General features: G+C 43.7%; 1 pseudogene; it reads right to left on the bottom strand.

Annotated features, from left to right (window-relative positions):
- Positions 1–5,017: 5,017 nt before the first annotated feature.
- On the bottom strand, positions 5,018–10,650 carry LOC140247894 (uncharacterized; annotated as a pseudogene).
- Between the last annotated feature and the right edge of the window lie 6,444 nt (positions 10,651–17,094).

Genomic DNA, 17,094 nt, shown 5'->3' with positions numbered 1-17,094 from the left:
CAATGTAAAGCATGCGAGTAGTTCTGCTTAGATGCTTAAAGATGTCAGGGCGTCAAACTGAAGCCAAAATACCGTGACATAAATAGCTTCAGTAGAAACACACTGAACCACATCTTTGGATGTAAAATCCCGGGAGGAGTTTTTTATTTGATACTTGCCAGAGAGTTAAGATATTTCATTAGTCTATGACAGTTTGTCCACACTCAGCATCTGCTCTTCAGCTGCCTTATAAGCACACAACCTCTAATCTAGCATCCATAAATGTTTAATAAACCTTACTTTTTCTAGCAGGGTCCAATTCACAAAAGAGAATAGACACTTGTATTTGCTGGAGGAGGTGGCTGTAAATCTCAGTTTTCTTGTCAGGAAGAAGCCCAGGTGGACACAATGTCAGTGCCTGTTATGTGCAGTCTGAATGCACGCTGTGAGGTGCTGTGCATTGCTGGCAATGCCCATGAGGGTCTGGGTGTGCCTGGGATGCGTACATAGACCTGACAGCTGGTGGGAAGTGCTTTGAGTTGCACAGCTGAAGTTACAGCCAATACTTTGTGTAGGTGGTGGTTGTGAATGCTTTGAATTTTAAGTTACCAATCAACTTGCATAGGCTTTTTGAGCGCAGTTTATGAGTTGTGATGTGCTCAAGTGGCTGTAGAGGCTGAGAAGTGGAGTAAGGTTAACTTTATGACTGTCACCAAGACCAGATTTCTCTTTGAATATTTTATGTTGTACATTTACAGCCCAGAGAAATTTGTACCTTCCCCATAGTGCTGAGTGTCCTGAAAAATACAATGTGTGGAGTTGAAAAGGAAACCCCAAACCAAACCACATCTACAACGTGAAGTATGGTGCTCTATTACTCTGTAGCAATTTCAGCCATGAAATAGTGCTTTTCAAGAATTAATGACAAATGATGTACAATGTCCTTGCAAGATCTAACGTATGTTCTAATGACACTGCTGAGCTGAATGACTTATGCTGTTGTTCAGTATCTCATTTGTAATTCAGGCTACCCGATGTCTAATTGCCTAAGACCACACGGCCCATTTATTATTATTTTTTTTTTCTTAAATACAATTGTCTGCCAGGATTGCTAAATAAGTCAGAAATAAATTATATTGATATTTAGTAGAGTCTGAATTTGATATTTTTCACCCTTTCTTTCTGTGAGCTTCCTAAAATTTAGGCATGCCATGAATAAAAAACAGTGGATCTTCTAAACATTATTATGCCACTCGCATAGGAAAATATTAAGAGATTTTTTTTTGGTGGGTTTTACTTCCTTACTGGTAATTCTTGAGAATTCTGAGGAATTACACAGATGGTTGAAAGTAAAGAGATTAATTCAGATGAAGAGTCCAAGTTCTGAATATTTAACTTGCTTTAACTAATTGTCACAATATCTTTGTTCAGTGTACACCAATGTCAAGGTATGATTGAGCTTTTCCTTTCAGATTAGTCTCACGTTGTTTCAAAGAGATGGGTATCTTACAAGTAAATGGTTAGCACAATATCATAGTCTTTCTGATTTTCCTACAGAAAACTTTGTTTTCTATTGTGTGAGATGAAATATACAAGGCTTCTCACATTCACCGACATCTCTTCTGCCAGTGTAAATTAGGAGTAACTCAGTCAAAAGCTGTGAGGCTTGACTGGTGTGAAACTGCTCTGAAAAGCTGATGCCAGAGTAATAAGAGTTAATAGGAATGTTCCCAGTGACTTGTGTGTGCTGTGAGGTGTGTCATGTGTAATGCATAGTAAGTAATAGACTTGTGGGCTGGTTGTAATGGTGAGGAGTAAGAGAATAAGAAGTGGAAATTCTCAAAGGTTAATTTTTTTCACAAGGAAAGCAGTTGTTATCTTTAGTCTTCCTGTAGAGACAAAAGGGAAAAAAGCAGCTTCTCCTCAGGGTCCTTCTTGTTTGTCACAGCTCTTTGAGTCAGTGGTTTGCACTCACTTCTACTCCAGTCCTGCCTCCCTGATGTTGTTACTGTATCAGTAATTTCCCTATCCTTATTAGTAATGCTAATCAGTTTAAATTACATTTAAATTGCTTTTACTGGAAATAGTTTAAGTGAAACTATTGAAAATGCAATTTAAATAGTACCCAGGTATGCTTTATATAGGATTAGTCATACTGGGGATAATCAGGTACCAATTTCTTACAGTAATATCGACAACGTTTTCAGCAGAATTTCTAGTATTTGGGGATTTGAAATAACTATGGATTTACATAAGGAATCGAGGACAGTCTCTTTGACCCCTGTCTTTTGCTTTCCTTAGCAATCTATAGCAAGTTTCTGTAACAAAATGGCTGCTCAACGCCAAGCTAAGGGAGGTCTCTTGAAAAAGAGCGAGACTATGCATCACAATGGCCGTGTTCTGCGTGCTGCAGCTACGCTCTGCATTAGCAGGGCTGCAACCAGTGCTGTGATTTGTCTTGATGTAAGCTTATTGTTCTTTCTTCTGACAGAATGCTGTTCATTTCTGCTGTACCATGTTGGAAGATGAAAAGTTTTCCACTCCTATGTGGTTTATTATAATACAGGCAAAAGCTGTGGGGGTTTTAAAAATAATGTTCGGCCTTCGTTATGTCAAGATTTCATAGTGTTTTGTATAGATTTTAAAATATTTCTGTGGTTATTATGAGCAGGCAATTACTATGGAAATTATAGACTGCGCTAGAATGTTTGGAGTGAGAAATTATAGATAATTTCTGGTATGTTGGTCCAGTTTCTATGGTAATCTGAATGAGTGTGAATTAATTGCCTGTTGTTGCCATGGTTCTTTATGGTAATTCCAGACTGTTAATGTTTGAAATATACCAAGTTACATTTTATTCATGTTTTTAGGACTTGTTAACATACCTCTTAGGACATTCCAAAGATTACTGTCATCTCATTTACCCTGCTTTTGACTATCTGAGGATGTTAACATAAGGAGTTGGAAGATAATCTTCTTAAAGAAAATCCCTTGAACAACACTAGTTTTTACTTTACAGTCCAAGCAGAAGTCTATTAAGGCCAATTTCCCATTACTACTCTAGACTTTAGCTGGGGCCTGTATTCTTTTATGCGCAGTGGTGAGTGGCATGCCATTGTTTTTCACTTACAATTCTCTCCTGCTATTGCCAACAGATGGAACTGCTACTAGCTTCTGAGATGTCTTGTTATAGTAATGACCAAATCAGTGCAAAACCTTCATTCAGATCCTCCAAGACAGGAATTTGAAAGGGAAAAAGAATTTTGGAAAATAAATGTATCTGCACAAAAAAGAAAGCATTCCCCTGACCAGTGTTATCTTCATGTCTGCTAGATTCATATTGGTGGATAATGACAAAGAATCACTGTGTGCTAAATAGAAAGGTATAGCAGAGAATGATGTGCTGTGCTCTTTCTCAGGGAAAGAGAAATGTGAAAAGAATTCATGGGGAATGTAAGGTATCATCGAAGGATGAAATCTGTATTTCTTTTTGTGCTTAGCGGTAATGCAGAGAAGTATGTGTTATTGTGTAAAATCAAGTGTAGACTGCTATCCAATATCTTATTAACTCCTAGCCCTGTAAGCTTCGTAACAGACTCAGGGCCTGTTCTATTTGTTAAACAGATGAAATTATGTGGAAAAACTTGGCAACCTAAGCACCTGTCTCTTCCCACCACAATACTTTGATGACAATGATTGCCTTATGTTAGATGTCATTAGTTACACACAACCCTTAAATTAATTAACACTATTCAGATTGCAAAGTCAAGTGTTCAGGAAATGCCAGTTGAGTTTATAAATGACAGTATTCAGGTATTTGCCTGTGGAGGCTTAACTCAATCCCCTTGTGCTTTGGCTTTGTGATCCAGCCTTTGATTACATGATCGCATACTGTTTTTTCCCACATTCAGTGCCAGGGTGGCCAGTGCTGTCTTTATGAACCAGCTAATTGATACTTTGCAATCATACAAATCATACAGCGCACTTGTACAGCAAGTGGAAAATTTTATATTTTTTTAAAATACATCATTTCAGCATTCTAGAAATAATGAAACAGATTTGTTTAACATTTCAAAAGAACTCTATGAAACTTCTTTGTTTGACAGCAGCCCATCTTTAGTAACCGTCTTAAAAGCAAACAAGAAACTCCAGAAAAAGACAGAAATGATTAAGTAACATACACATCACTGTACCAGGCAGTTGTTAGACTGAACAAAACGGTTTGAGTTAACCTCAAGTAAAATGTGTTGATGCTCACACTTGGAAAATATCTGTTTTGACTGGTTTTTAATTGGTTTCGTGTTGACTTCCTTGTTTTAGTTGGTGCGCTCAGAAATCAGTTCTTTTCGCAGTAAGATGTAACAGTAATTGATAGCAGAAGTAGCTTTTCTGTTCATAAAAAAGAAATTGCAAGGTGATTTTATCTCTGGGTGTAGGCAATTGATGGGAAATAGCTTGTTTTGGTGTAGGAGAACTTATCAGCTTTGCTAGCATAAGTGCAAGAAGATCTAAAGATGAAATTTATAGATTCTGTCATAATTAAAATGCAATTGCTTAGCAGTGACCTCAGAAAATATTACAAAAGATGTTATGGTAAGTCACTATTTCCTGTGAATTTTTGGAGTATACTATAGATTTGTTTTTTGTTTGTTTCTTTGTTTTATATGGTTTATTTTTAAACAGGCATTAAAGTCATATCTGACAGAGAAAAAAAATCCAGTGAATCCTTATTTTTAAGGATACTAGAGTGCCTGCATTCAGGGCTGATTATCTCTTGTTCCAATAAACGCCTGTGGATCCAGGCCCTAAAGCTGCCCACCTCGGGAAAGGCAGAGAACAAAACTGACAGTGGTATGAGGGAATTAAGTTTTATTGTGATGGATTAAAATGACATTGGTTAGGATTCATATGATGCTGGAATAGGCCTCAGATGACATTGGTTAGGATTCAGATGACATTGGATAGGCCTCAGATGACATTGGTTAGGATGCAGATGATGTTGGATAGGCCTCAGATGTACTCGGCAGCTCCTACGGCATCAGTAGTGCCGGCTGGTAACGTGCTGGGCCCGGCGTGGTACCCGGGAGCGGCTTCACCCCTGGGCTGGCCCTCACCGCCTGGAGCGGCTCCTGCGGCGTCTTCGGGGCTGGCTGTTGGTGTGTGCAGCCCGACGATCGAGAGGCGAGCGGCTTCGAGTCCGGGCTCGCCTTGGCTGTCTGGGTTGGCTTCCATCGGCTGTTCTGGAAGCCCTGGAGGACCCCGGTGCTCCCGGTCTGGTGTAGCTGCGGGTGCAGCTCTGAGCACCTGGGGTTGGTGTCTGCCAGCTGCCACGGCGTGTTTGGGGCCGGCTCTGAGATTCTGGGGCCCGGCGCTGCAACGGAGAGCAGCTTCTTGTCCGGGCCCGCTGTCCCTGCCTGCACCGGAGGTTGTAGCCATGTGCAGGGCAGTGCCTCGAGGGCCGTGATGTCCCCTGGCTGGCGGAGTTCAGTGTGCTGCTCTCAGCAGCGTGACGGCTGCTCCCACAGCACCCTTGCAACTCGTGCCATGAGCAGTCAATGCGATGTAAACGCCGGCAGAGTCTCCTCCATTGTGGCCTGCGCTGGCTGGACAGGCCACGGCTCTCAGGCACCAAGTAACTGTGAGCTGGCCCGGATGGTGCCTGGCTGGTGACTGTTGTAGAGCTGCTGCTCTCTGGCTCTGTGGAGCCTCGGGATGGCTGCTGTCCCTGCTGACTGGTGGTGCCGGGGCCAGCAGGACCTGAGTTGGTGCTGGAGGCTGTAAGGGGAGACAGGAAGGTGAGCAGGATGGAATTCCAGACGTGGGGTGGAACTGGCTGCCATTTGTCCCGGGCTGGAGGGATTTGAGCAAGGCCGCTCTGAGCAGCCGCTGCCAGGCCTCGCCTGACCCCAGCCCAGCAGCACGTGGCTGTTTGCCTCTTACCGGTGCCCTCTCCAGCACAGTTGTTGCACTCCCATCTGGTGGTGCGGTGACTCAAGTAGGAACAACGCCGGTGCGTGCCTTGCGCAGCACAGGAGCTGCAGAGGAGCAGCTGCCAGCGCCTGTGGAAAGCAACGTGTTGTGGCCATGAGGACAAAGTGCCCTGAGCCAGGGAGTGCCCAGCACAGCTCTGGTGCTCAGTCTGTGCTCCCCCAGCCTGTGGTGAGGCTGCAGTGCCACACAGAGCCCCAGAGGGCAGCTGAGGTCACTCACCCCACTCCTGACCGCTCCCTGCCTTGGGGATATAGGCAGTTGCTGGCATCGCAGCGTCGGTGCCGAACTAACAGTGCTGCGTAGGCGTTGTTGTCCTCCCACGTTGGTCTCCTGCCAGAGAAGAGAAGGAATGTGATGAGCACTCGCTGGCCCAGGACTAAAAGTAACCCATGAAATCCATCCCCATCCACCTTATCCCTGGTTCTAGCTTCCCAATGACGCTGAGGCCCATGTTAATGGCTGCCAAGGGCCAGGCCTGCCAGGGCAGCCCTTGGGCAGGCACAGCTCTTGTGCCCTCACATCTCAAGAGCTGGCTGAAAGACACCAACCTGGATGGGATTCGGATCCCCATAGTGAGCATGTCTCGTTGGAACGAGTTCATGTCTCGGCAGTGGGGACACTGGAAGCAGTGAATCCCCGCATTTAGGCCATGTTCCTGCAGCAGAAACACAAAAGGTGTGAGTGTGAGCTGGGCCTGGTGCTGCTGAGCGCCTGCGGTGCCTACAGGGCGAGGGGAGGGCTCCTACCTGGATGCAGGCCCGGTGGAACCAGGCGTGTTGGCAGGCTGGGCACACCATGGTGCTGTACGACCTGCTGTCACCCACGGGCTCCATGCAGATGATGCAGGTCGTGTCTGGTTCCGGAGCTGCCTGCACTGCCTGCTGCGGGCTGTGCTCACAGCAGAAGGCCCTGGGGGAAGATGGAAGGGATGGGCGAGGTGAGAAGGGCTGCGGGGAGGGCAGTGGAACGGGAAGGAGCCCCAGACCTTGGCTCTGGCTCTGTCAGGCTGCTGGGAGGTGTCACAGCGCATTCCTTGCTGCTTTGGCTGGTACTGACAGCAGGGATTGGAGGCCCACAGGCGACACCTGGCAGCCCTTACCTGAGCTCTCCAGAGTACTGTGTAACACATTGACCCTCCGAGGCACAGGGGAGGTGGAAGCTCCGGTCACAGCCCGCCTCTGCGCAGATGATGGTGGCCCCTGAATTGCCACAGACGACGCAGAGCTGGAAAGAGCAGAGCAGCCCCCATCAGCTGCAGGCTCAGGGCCTACGCAGCGGGTCCCCCACCTCTGGGCAGGGCACAGGATGCGGGCAGGGCTGGGTGGCACTCTGCAGAGCTGCCTGGTGAACAGGGCTGGTCTGCAAGAGCAGGAATTTCTCCTGGAGCTGGGAGGAGGGTCTGGGATTGCTTTCTTGGGACCAGGGTAAGCTCGCCGTGCCTCTCCTGGCACCAAGCTCCCTGTTCCGGTGCAGTGCTCACCGTCTGCTCTGCCTGCCTCACTATGCGCGTCAGGTCTTCTACACGATAGCGTGGCTCGCTGTAGCGTTGCGAGTGTTTGTGAAGACCGTTGATAAATCTCTGTACAGGAGGAAAGAGCATGGTCTAGTTAGGGCGGAAAGGAGGGAATCACTGGTTGGAGGAAGGTGGCGGGAGCCACGAGGGAACTCACCGCGCAAAACTCATGGTAATACAATTCACCCATCCTTTCTTTGCGGCCGAGGATGCTCGAGTCCTCATCCACTCGGCCGCAGAAGATGCATGCTGGAGAGGAGAGAGTAACAGCAGTGAGCGCCTTGCGTGGCCAGGTGCCCCCGGGGGCTGTCCCAGGGGCTGCTCTGTGCCAGCTGAGGAGCAGGGCTGGAGTCCATGGATGCAGGGATACTTTGCTCTCACCTGGCTCTGTTGAGCCGGCAGCCTCCTCTTGTGTCTCCGCGCGCACTGTGCGCGTCGACCGCAACCACTTGCAGAGTCTCTGTCCCATCACTGATGGGCTTTGTCCTCTGCGTGCCAACCTATGGGAGAAGCGGGACGAGTCTGAGTTGGCAGCCCAGGCCCCCGAGCGCTGGGGAACCCCCCTCTCTCGGCAGCCTCAGGCAGCCCCTTCCTCCCTGCTCAACTCACCAAGTCGCACTGAGCTCAGACTGAGCCCCACAGCCTCAGCTCTGTTCTGCAGCCCGTGTGTCACAATGGCTGTTCTGTGCCACCCTTTGTGACGCCATCACACCTCACAGGGCAGTGGTCACCCAAGCAAGAGGGCGTTGGCTCTTGCAGCCAGCGCACAGTGAGGGTCTGAAAAGCTAGAACATTTAGCTTTATTATAGGAACCTGCATTAATATACGGAAGAACACTTTGATTCTTTCTTGCCTTGACATCTGTGAAACTCTGCTTTGAGTAGCTGTAGGGGAACCTGTGGAAAATACCATTTGCCAGAAGGTTTCAGATGTGTTTTCTACAAAAAATCCTCAGTAGACTTGGGCTCAGGTGTAAGCGTGAATAAACCAGTGAACAAACTTTCATCTCTTTTTTTCTCCTGTCTTCTTACCGCTTCTCAAATATTCCTCAAAGGGGACCCGTGTATGCTTGATACAACACAGAGTGATGTGTGTGTTAGGAGATACTCTCCAGGCACCCTATGGAAGAAGTATCGCATCTGGAAATGTGATTTCAGGTTTCTTAGGTCATAAAGATAGGAGACTTTTGGATCCTGCAGCTTGATGTCTTTCCTTGTATGACCACTGTTGAGAGGTCTTTCTTGTGTCACTTTCCTTCCTTGTCTTTTTCTGATGTTTGGTTCACAAAGCGAACAGGGATTGTCTTCTGAGGAATTCACCCAAACAGTAAAGATAAATGCTTACGGCCGTCAGCACACACTTGTAGTTCAGTTGTATTTTTACGCACCTTCTTAGCTCTGGGTGTTTTAATGCCAAGGTCGAGAGATGCATTTTGTGGTTAAAGAATGCAGCTATTTTCTTCTTTGTTTCTTGTCACTTAGATGTCTACTCTGAGCTTTCCTCTGTCAACCATCTTAAGAGATAACAAAAAAACCACACCAAAATCAACACGTATTCTGAGATTATAATGTCTCATCACATTACACATCATCTTGTTGTGACATTGCTTACAACATCATGTCATGCACCTTTTCTACTGACATAATAGGATAAAGACAAGTAAGAGTGAAATGAAGACAGACTGTCTTGTATATTTGTATAGACAGATATCAGTATTTTGAAATTCTTTAGCAGAAAGAAAATGTGAGTTTCAAAAAATACTGGTGATGTTAGGAAATGATTCATCCAGTTTCACCCAGTGTTTTTATCCCCAAACACCAGCTGGTGGCAGAAGAATGCAATCAACAGTTTTCAAACTGTCATTGCTTCTCCTGTCTTTCACACGGTAGAGGTCTGCTTGATACCCTATAAACATGCAGATGTCTGGGAGGTATCTTCTCTGACACTGTGGTGTATGAGTTCAAAAGGACTATAAGTCTGTTAATGAAAGAAATATAAATGTGTAAAATGTCATAGTAAACTTCAGGTTTTCCTCCTGCTTTGGGCTCCTGACCTCTATGTGCCATCTGTGAGTCTCTGAGGCCATCAAGTGTTAACCACTTTACCTTGATGGGATGAAACTCTGCAGAAAGTCATTGCTATTTTCACCTCTCCTTTGCAAAAGCATTGTCCTTGGCCCTGACTGCTGCTTTTGATCTTGGAAAATAACCAGCATACATAGTCATAAAAGTTATCCCTTCCTCCTAACTATGTGAGGAAAAAAATAATTGTTGTTTACCATCAATATAAAAAGAATCCAATAGAAAATCTTGTACCTAATTTCTTGTTTGTCTCCATCTTCTGGTCCATATTTTATCTTTCTCTTCCTTTTAATGGGATTAGCAGTATATTTTGTTTAGGAGTATACTCAGCACAGTAATTTGTTTAAAAACAAATCATGAAGTGATTGAGCTCATTTTCTTTAGCCTTGTACATCTCAGGATTCTATTTTTTTTTTTTTTTTTTGCTGAGTTTTAATTTTGACACCCGTTTTTCAATATCTGTCAAGAAAATTGGCCAACAGAACTGGTCATGAGCCAACAGTGTGCCTTTGTGGCCAAGAGTGCCAGTGGTATTCCAGGGTGTGTTAATAAGTGTGGCCAGCAGGTCAAGGGAGGTGATCCTTTCCTACTCTGGCCTGGTGAGGCCACACCTGGAGTAGTGTCCAGTTCTGGGGTCCTCAGTCACCCTCACAGGGAAGTTTTTCCTCATGCTTTGTGTTGCAGCTTGTGTCCATTGCCCCTTGCATTGCTTCTCAAGCCTACTGAAAAAAAAGCCTGGTCCCATCTACTTGATTCCCACCTATTATGAACTTACAAACAATGATGAAATCTTTCCTCAGCCTTCTCTTCTCCAGAACAAACAGTCCAGGTCACTCAGCCTGATATCGTATGAGAGATGCTTTTGTTTCTTAATCATTTTAGTAGCCCTCTGCTGTGATTTCTCCAGTATGTCCGTGTGTCTCTCCTATTGGACAGCCCAGAACTGGTCACAGCATTCTACTTGTGGCTTCACAAGTCTCACTCGATCATCTCACTCGACCTACTAGCAACGATCTTCCCAACATACCCCAGGACACTATTGGCCTTCTTGGCCACGAGGGAACATGGCTGGCTCATGGTCAACATGTTGGCCACCAGGATGCCCAAGTTTTTCTCCACAGAGCTGCTTTGTAGTGGGTCAGTCCCCAGCCTTTAGTGATACATGGGTTTATTCCTCCCCAGGTGCAGGACCCTGCACTTGCCTTTGTTGAATTTCAAAAGCTTCCTCTCTGTGCATCTCTCCAGCCCGTGGAGATCCTTCTGAATGGCAGCACTCTGGGATATCATCCAATCCTCACAGTTTTTTATCACCAGCAAACTTTCTGAGGAGACACTATCACTTTGTCTAAGTCATTGATCACAGAATCACAGGGTTGGAAGGTTCTTCCAGTTCCCAGATGTCTCTCCTTATTGCCATGGCCTTTCAAGATGATCAAGAGTGGTCTAGCTCTTGTTCACCAGCTCTCTCAGCACTCGTGGGTGCATCCCATTAGGGCCTATGGACTTGTGGATGTGAAATTTGTCTGAATGATCCCTAATCTGATTCTCCTCAACCAAGGGAAAGTCTTAATTTCTCCTGACTTATTCCCTTGTCTCCTGGGTCGGGGATTCCTCAGAGCTGGCGGTGTCAATGAAGAATGAAGCAAAGAAAGCATTTGATATCTCTGCCTTTTCTATGTATGTCGCTGTCACCAGGATGTCTGCCTTTAGTCAAACAATTATAGAAGGACTTGGAAATACTCTTAATGCGATACAGTGTAAAACCCATGAGAACTGGAGGCCTTTAACTCCTAATCTTAGGATAGGTTGCCTTCCCTTTCTTGTCTCTTTTTTCTACTTCACGCATAATTCAGCTGGAAACGTGTGTGTCCTTTCATCTTCTGTCATCAAAGAGAGGATTTTCTGTGATGTGCCTGTGAATACTGCCATGGACTGTCAGCCTCCCTAGTGGATGGTGACAAGACTGTGCTAAGAACTGATGCTTAAACTCTGTGGAAAGACTGTCTTTCTCAAACTGAATTCATGGCTATCCATATATTTGGGATCCCTCAAATGATCTTCATGGGGCACTTTTTAATTTTATTTATTTATTTATTAATTTTTTGGTCCTTTTTCTGCATCTTCCAGACAGTTTGGAAACAACTCAAACTATGTATGTACATCCTCTCTTACTACTTAATCCCTTTGGGGACTTTGTGGCATTTGAAACACAGAACTTGTATGTGTGTTTGGGAAGTTCCTCTACATGGCTTAATACAGTGCAGGAGAACTGCAGGTCCATGCGTATCAATTCCTATTGGGATGCAGTTCTCTCCAAAAGCAATTTCTCCCGACATTCAGTGGATTAAGTCAACAACCTTCAGTTTGTTGTCTGAGAGTTCAATTTCTTTAATGTTTACTTAACAGCTAGTGCTCTCTTTCCTCTTTCTTAGCATCTTCTGGTATTTTTCCTGCCACTGAGGGATTACTGTTGTAAAAGGTCATTAAAACTCAGTGATTTTTTTTTCCACAGCAGTGCTGTCTACTAGGATAATACTGTTCTGATTTGACCCCAAGAGGACCCGGCTCAGCTTCCTGGACATGGTTTATTTTTCTAAGCTAAGAGTCTAAGTGACACTGAAGGTTGAAATAGGAAAAATGACTATATGTACTTGAATTAGAATGACATTCCAAGAATGTACATAGCTATGGTACATTAGTAAATAGTGCACTTGCCACAGTTCTCAATAGCTAATTTTAAAGAAAATCTTGAGAGAAAATAATCCTGTTTTTATCTTCTTTTTAAAAAATGTTAAAACAATAAACGTATTCTAATGTGCATTCCACAATCTGTCACAGGTATTTTTCCAATCAGATGTTTTTATTCAGCTGAGAAAGTGACACCTTTCTCCTTTCTCACGGGCCAGCAATCACAAAGGGCTCATTGGAGTCTTCTCGCTCTGTGGTCTTGCAGCCACTTGCATGATATAAGAGATATTTTAGTCAGACTTACCAGAAAGTTGTATTTTTGGCTATAGAAGAGGCACAAAAAATACTGAAACTGGTTCATTCTAGTTAAAATACAAGTATATAAATCAGCACTCCCAACTAACTATGCAAAATAGCAGTGTTTAATGAGTAGAACCCCCACTGTCGGTGGAGAGATCGTGAGCTACAGACTGCAGTCACTTTGCAGCAGAGCTCACGCTGATGCTAATGGGAAGCATATGTCTGTCAGGAGGGCAGTAGTAGACAGAAGAAAACAGTCTCTCAACGAAATACCATCCTGACAGTGTCTTTGTGTTGCTGTGCAATGTTATGTTACGGACTGGGAGAATGGAAAAGAGCATCAGAGGCAATGAAGGTGAAAGTGAGAGTATGCTTTAATAAATAATGGCAGAAGTGAAAAGCAATGTTTTATCATGTGAGGGTGCCTGTGATAGAAAATTCCATGCTTCCGTGAGTGAGCAAAAGCTGAAAGATTTTTTTTTGTTGCTGTTCTTGAAGTGCTATATATATATATATATATATATTTGTATATATATATATTTGTATATCAGAATTATGCATGCATATACAGATTTCTATTTGGTCATAGTTTTTCCACAGGTGACCCATTTCACCCAGCACACAGGACAATCGGTGCTCATTCACAAAGCATCTTCTAAAATATTGCTTCTTTCACTCTTCCTTGATACGGATTCATAAGCTCTCCCATAAATGTAGACTTGTTCTTTTCCTCTTGGGCTTTTCTAAGGTGCTTGTGCTCAAATAACCTCATAGATTTCAAATACTAAAAACTTTATAGCATCTTTCAAGTAGAAGGGTAATATTATCTGCATTTTACTGACTGCTGACATAGATCTGAAGATTAAAGCCAGTAGCATCAAAAGGAAATTCAGCAGCAGAGATACAGATTGGGTGCCGTTCTTCAGGTTGACATGCAGTTTCTTTGGCTGTGAAATCTTTTCTCCTCCAGTTTGCTACTCCCCCTGCTCTTAAAATCTTCCTATGTCAGTAACAGAGGAGCTGGGCTGCAAGGATACCTGACAGTGGCCTTTCAATATCTAAAGGGGGCCTATAAGAAGGAAGGAGACAGACTCTTCAGTAGGACCTGCTATGATAAGGCAAGGGGAAATGGTTTAAAATTAAAGGATGGGAGATGTAGATTGGATATGAGGAAGAAGTTTTTTACAGTGAAGGTGGTGAGGCACTGGAACAGGTTGCTCAGAGATGTGGTGGATGCCCCATCCCTGGAGACACTCAAGGTCAGGCTGGACAGGGCTCTGAGCAACCTGATCTTGCTCTGAGTATCCCTGTTCATTGCAGGGAAGTTGGACTAGATGGTCTCTAAAGGTCCCTTTGAAATCAAATGATTCTATAGTTACAAATGATTTACATTTCTACCACAGAAATTCAGTTTGTCCCCTGATCATATAAAATGAAAAGAGGAAAGATGAATTGGGAAGGCTACACCCAAGAAAGGTTCCAGTTAGAGACTACTGTGCTTGTAAACACTGTAGGATGTGTGAGACTGCAAACATTTCAGGTGACACAGCAGTCAGGGCATTTGAAAAGTGTTGTGTACTGCCCTCACTTGGTGGCCAGAAGGCAGAAAAAGTCAATGAAGACAAGACAAAATATGCAGAAATAAGACGAACTAAGGAAACAGTGAGAGCTTCAAAAGTGCAGAGAGCACAGGAGAAAGAACCGAAATACAAACAGCTAATACAAGGCTAGTGTGGGAGATTTATGGACTGCTAAAAGGTCTTAGTTGTGCACTGGGAATGGACTGAGAAACTGTGCCAATAGTATATACTTACAGTTGTACAGGAAGGTGAGACCCTCAGCAAGGCATCTGTAGCCCCCTCTCTGTAGGTTTGCATTACTCAAGACCTCTGTGATGGGCTGGAGCATCTATCTGTAGGAGATGAGAGGGTAGCACAGAATGCTGAAACACACTGTAAATTTTCAAACACTGAAATCTGCCTGTGTCAGGACAATCTAAATATGTGTAATGGCCTTGTAGCTCTCTGTAACCATTTGAGGGGTGTGGACTGTTTTGCAAGTGTTGTGGGAGTATAGACACTGAAGGTGGAAATGTGTTTTCAACTTAAAGGTCAGAGAATGGCTGTGCCCTCCTACCGTGATGCCTCATTTCCAAGTTACCATAAAGCAGAGATGAGCTGAAAAGATGCAACTGCTAGATTATCAGATAATCTGCACCATCAAAAGCAAATTACATCAATTTTGCAGACATATGCATGATTTTTCCTTGCTCTGTTTGATTACTTTGCAATGGAATGGGATCAAACAGCATTTGTGATGTGAAGTTTAGCTCTGCTGCTTGCCAAAGACTGGAACTTGTTGAAGAAAAATTGTAAAATGTAGCATTTAATTTGGAAACTCATTCTTTACCATCACACACACATCATACGGAGATATATCCAACTTTGGTTGTACCTCTGGTTTGATAGCCTTGAAGAATTTTCAGAACACATTAATAGGTTTTGCCGTGGATTCCTATATCTTCATAGGTTACCAGTTTGTTTACTTCCTTATCATTGGGTTGCAGTATCACAAACCAGCTGATTCTTAACCTTTGAAGACAACATATAATACTATCTATAGCCATCTAACAAGCTGCCTTTTTGTACACATACGCATGTAATGCTCTGAAACACTGCCATCTTTTGGTTGCTGGAAAATGTGTTCGATGATGTGCTTCAGATTTCTCACAGGTGATGGGGGTGGAGAGAGGTGTTTATAGGCCGTGATGATTTTACCCTGTGCACCACTGCAAGACATTGCAGGAGCATAGAGAATCACATTTCCATATTTTGGTGGGAACATCAGTGCTTGGAAAGTGCTGCATTATTATTCTTCCTGCCCCTGCCCAGGAAATGCATGTAAAATTATCCCCTTTAGGCAAAAGGAAGAATGAACCAGACATAGCAGAGTTTGATGCTGTGCTGAAAAATGCTTTCGTAGTTTGAGTTTTGAGAATGCTTGCCTAGTGTTCTGTGTAGGATGTATTTTGGTACAGTCAGTAGCAGCCATTGAGTTGAGTTTAGCCTGGGATGTTTAGAAATGAGATCTGGGAATATGGGGAGCAGGGAGAAAAACAATAGATGTTCCTCATCAGACAAATGCCTGGCATGCACAGACCAGACACAGGATTCACAGCTCTTCTCTTTGTGCTGAGGCTGGCTACAATCAAGGAAACCACAACAGTGGCCTGAATCCTTCATGAGGGCTCTGTTGTGTCTTTACCTGACTTACCTGATAGCCGCAGTGTTTTGGGAGATGACCGATGTTGTTGTAAAGTAGAACTGTAATCGGGAAAAAAGGGTAAGGTATTGAAGATTGGATTCACTTGGCTTGATTTTCCCTGTGCAGCTATTTGCGTGGATTTAACTCTATTCCATTGTTTTATATTAGTGTGAGGATAAGCAGGCTTAAGCAGCGTTGTGCAGATGCTGCAGAATTTGATAGTATCTCTCTAGCAGCAGGCTGGAATATGTGAATGAGGAATTAAATGCCCAGACTCACAAATAGATGCTTATTGATATGTCGTTGTACATGGATACAAGTCGGTACAATTTTTTTTCATGGCAGAGAGCCAAAAGAAATTGTCACATTAAATTGAGGAGGATCTATTTTAATCTTCTCCTTCTGGCATCCTCCTATTGATTTCGTCCAACTGCCTTTTTTCAATAATTCTACTAAATGAATACCAAGCAGCCTAGTTGCTTAAATAGCATTTATTTATCAATACAAATTGTAAGACACAGAATTCTGAACTATTGGGATCCAACTAATTTATGAAGGAGTATAATTTAAGAACAAAAACATTAAAGTGTATTTTAGCAGGTAACCTGGCTGGGAGTTATCTGTAGCATGGAAGCACTCTGTTCTCAGATGCAGCCAGACTGCAGCTCTTTGGTAAACAGTACTGGTCAGATACACATTGTCTTTTATACAAAATGTAGCTACTTGATTGTTTGGTTTAACAGGAATAAAGTAAATAGACATTATGTGGCAGGAGGGGACAGCTACCCCACGACCCCACGACCACATTCTAGTCTGATGACATAATCACTTGACCACAGGAATAACTGGAAATGAAGTGGTCATTTGTGAAATCATTTGAGGGTGCCGTGTCAAAAAAGTGACATAAGTCATTTCTGGTTCATTTCTGACACTGTATGTATATCTTATAGGATCAGCGGAGTTTCAGCATGTCTACTGCAGGATATGTATTTGGAAAATGTAGGTTAGGATTGCAATATTATCTTTGGAGAAGAAATGTTGAAACCTTGACAATTTTGCATTTACTTTGAGTCCTCCTGCAGCACCAGTTGGCAGTGGAACTTCTGTTCACTTCTTCATCATAACAGCCATGCTTTGTTACTTCTCTCTGCTCCTACAGTTTCTGAAAGCCACAGTAGAATTTTAGAGGTTGCTGTATTTGTGTTTGTGTATGCAAACATGACGATTAATAATATCATAGGGCTCTGCAGAATTAACAAGAAATTCATTCAGATTCTC

Source organism: Excalfactoria chinensis, chromosome 2, assembly GCF_039878825.1.
Source record: "Excalfactoria chinensis isolate bCotChi1 chromosome 2, bCotChi1.hap2, whole genome shotgun sequence".
Taxonomy (NCBI): domain Eukaryota; kingdom Metazoa; phylum Chordata; class Aves; order Galliformes; family Phasianidae; genus Excalfactoria; species Excalfactoria chinensis.
Note: the sequence above shows the minus strand (reverse complement) of the source record. Positions and strands in the feature narration are given on the sequence as shown.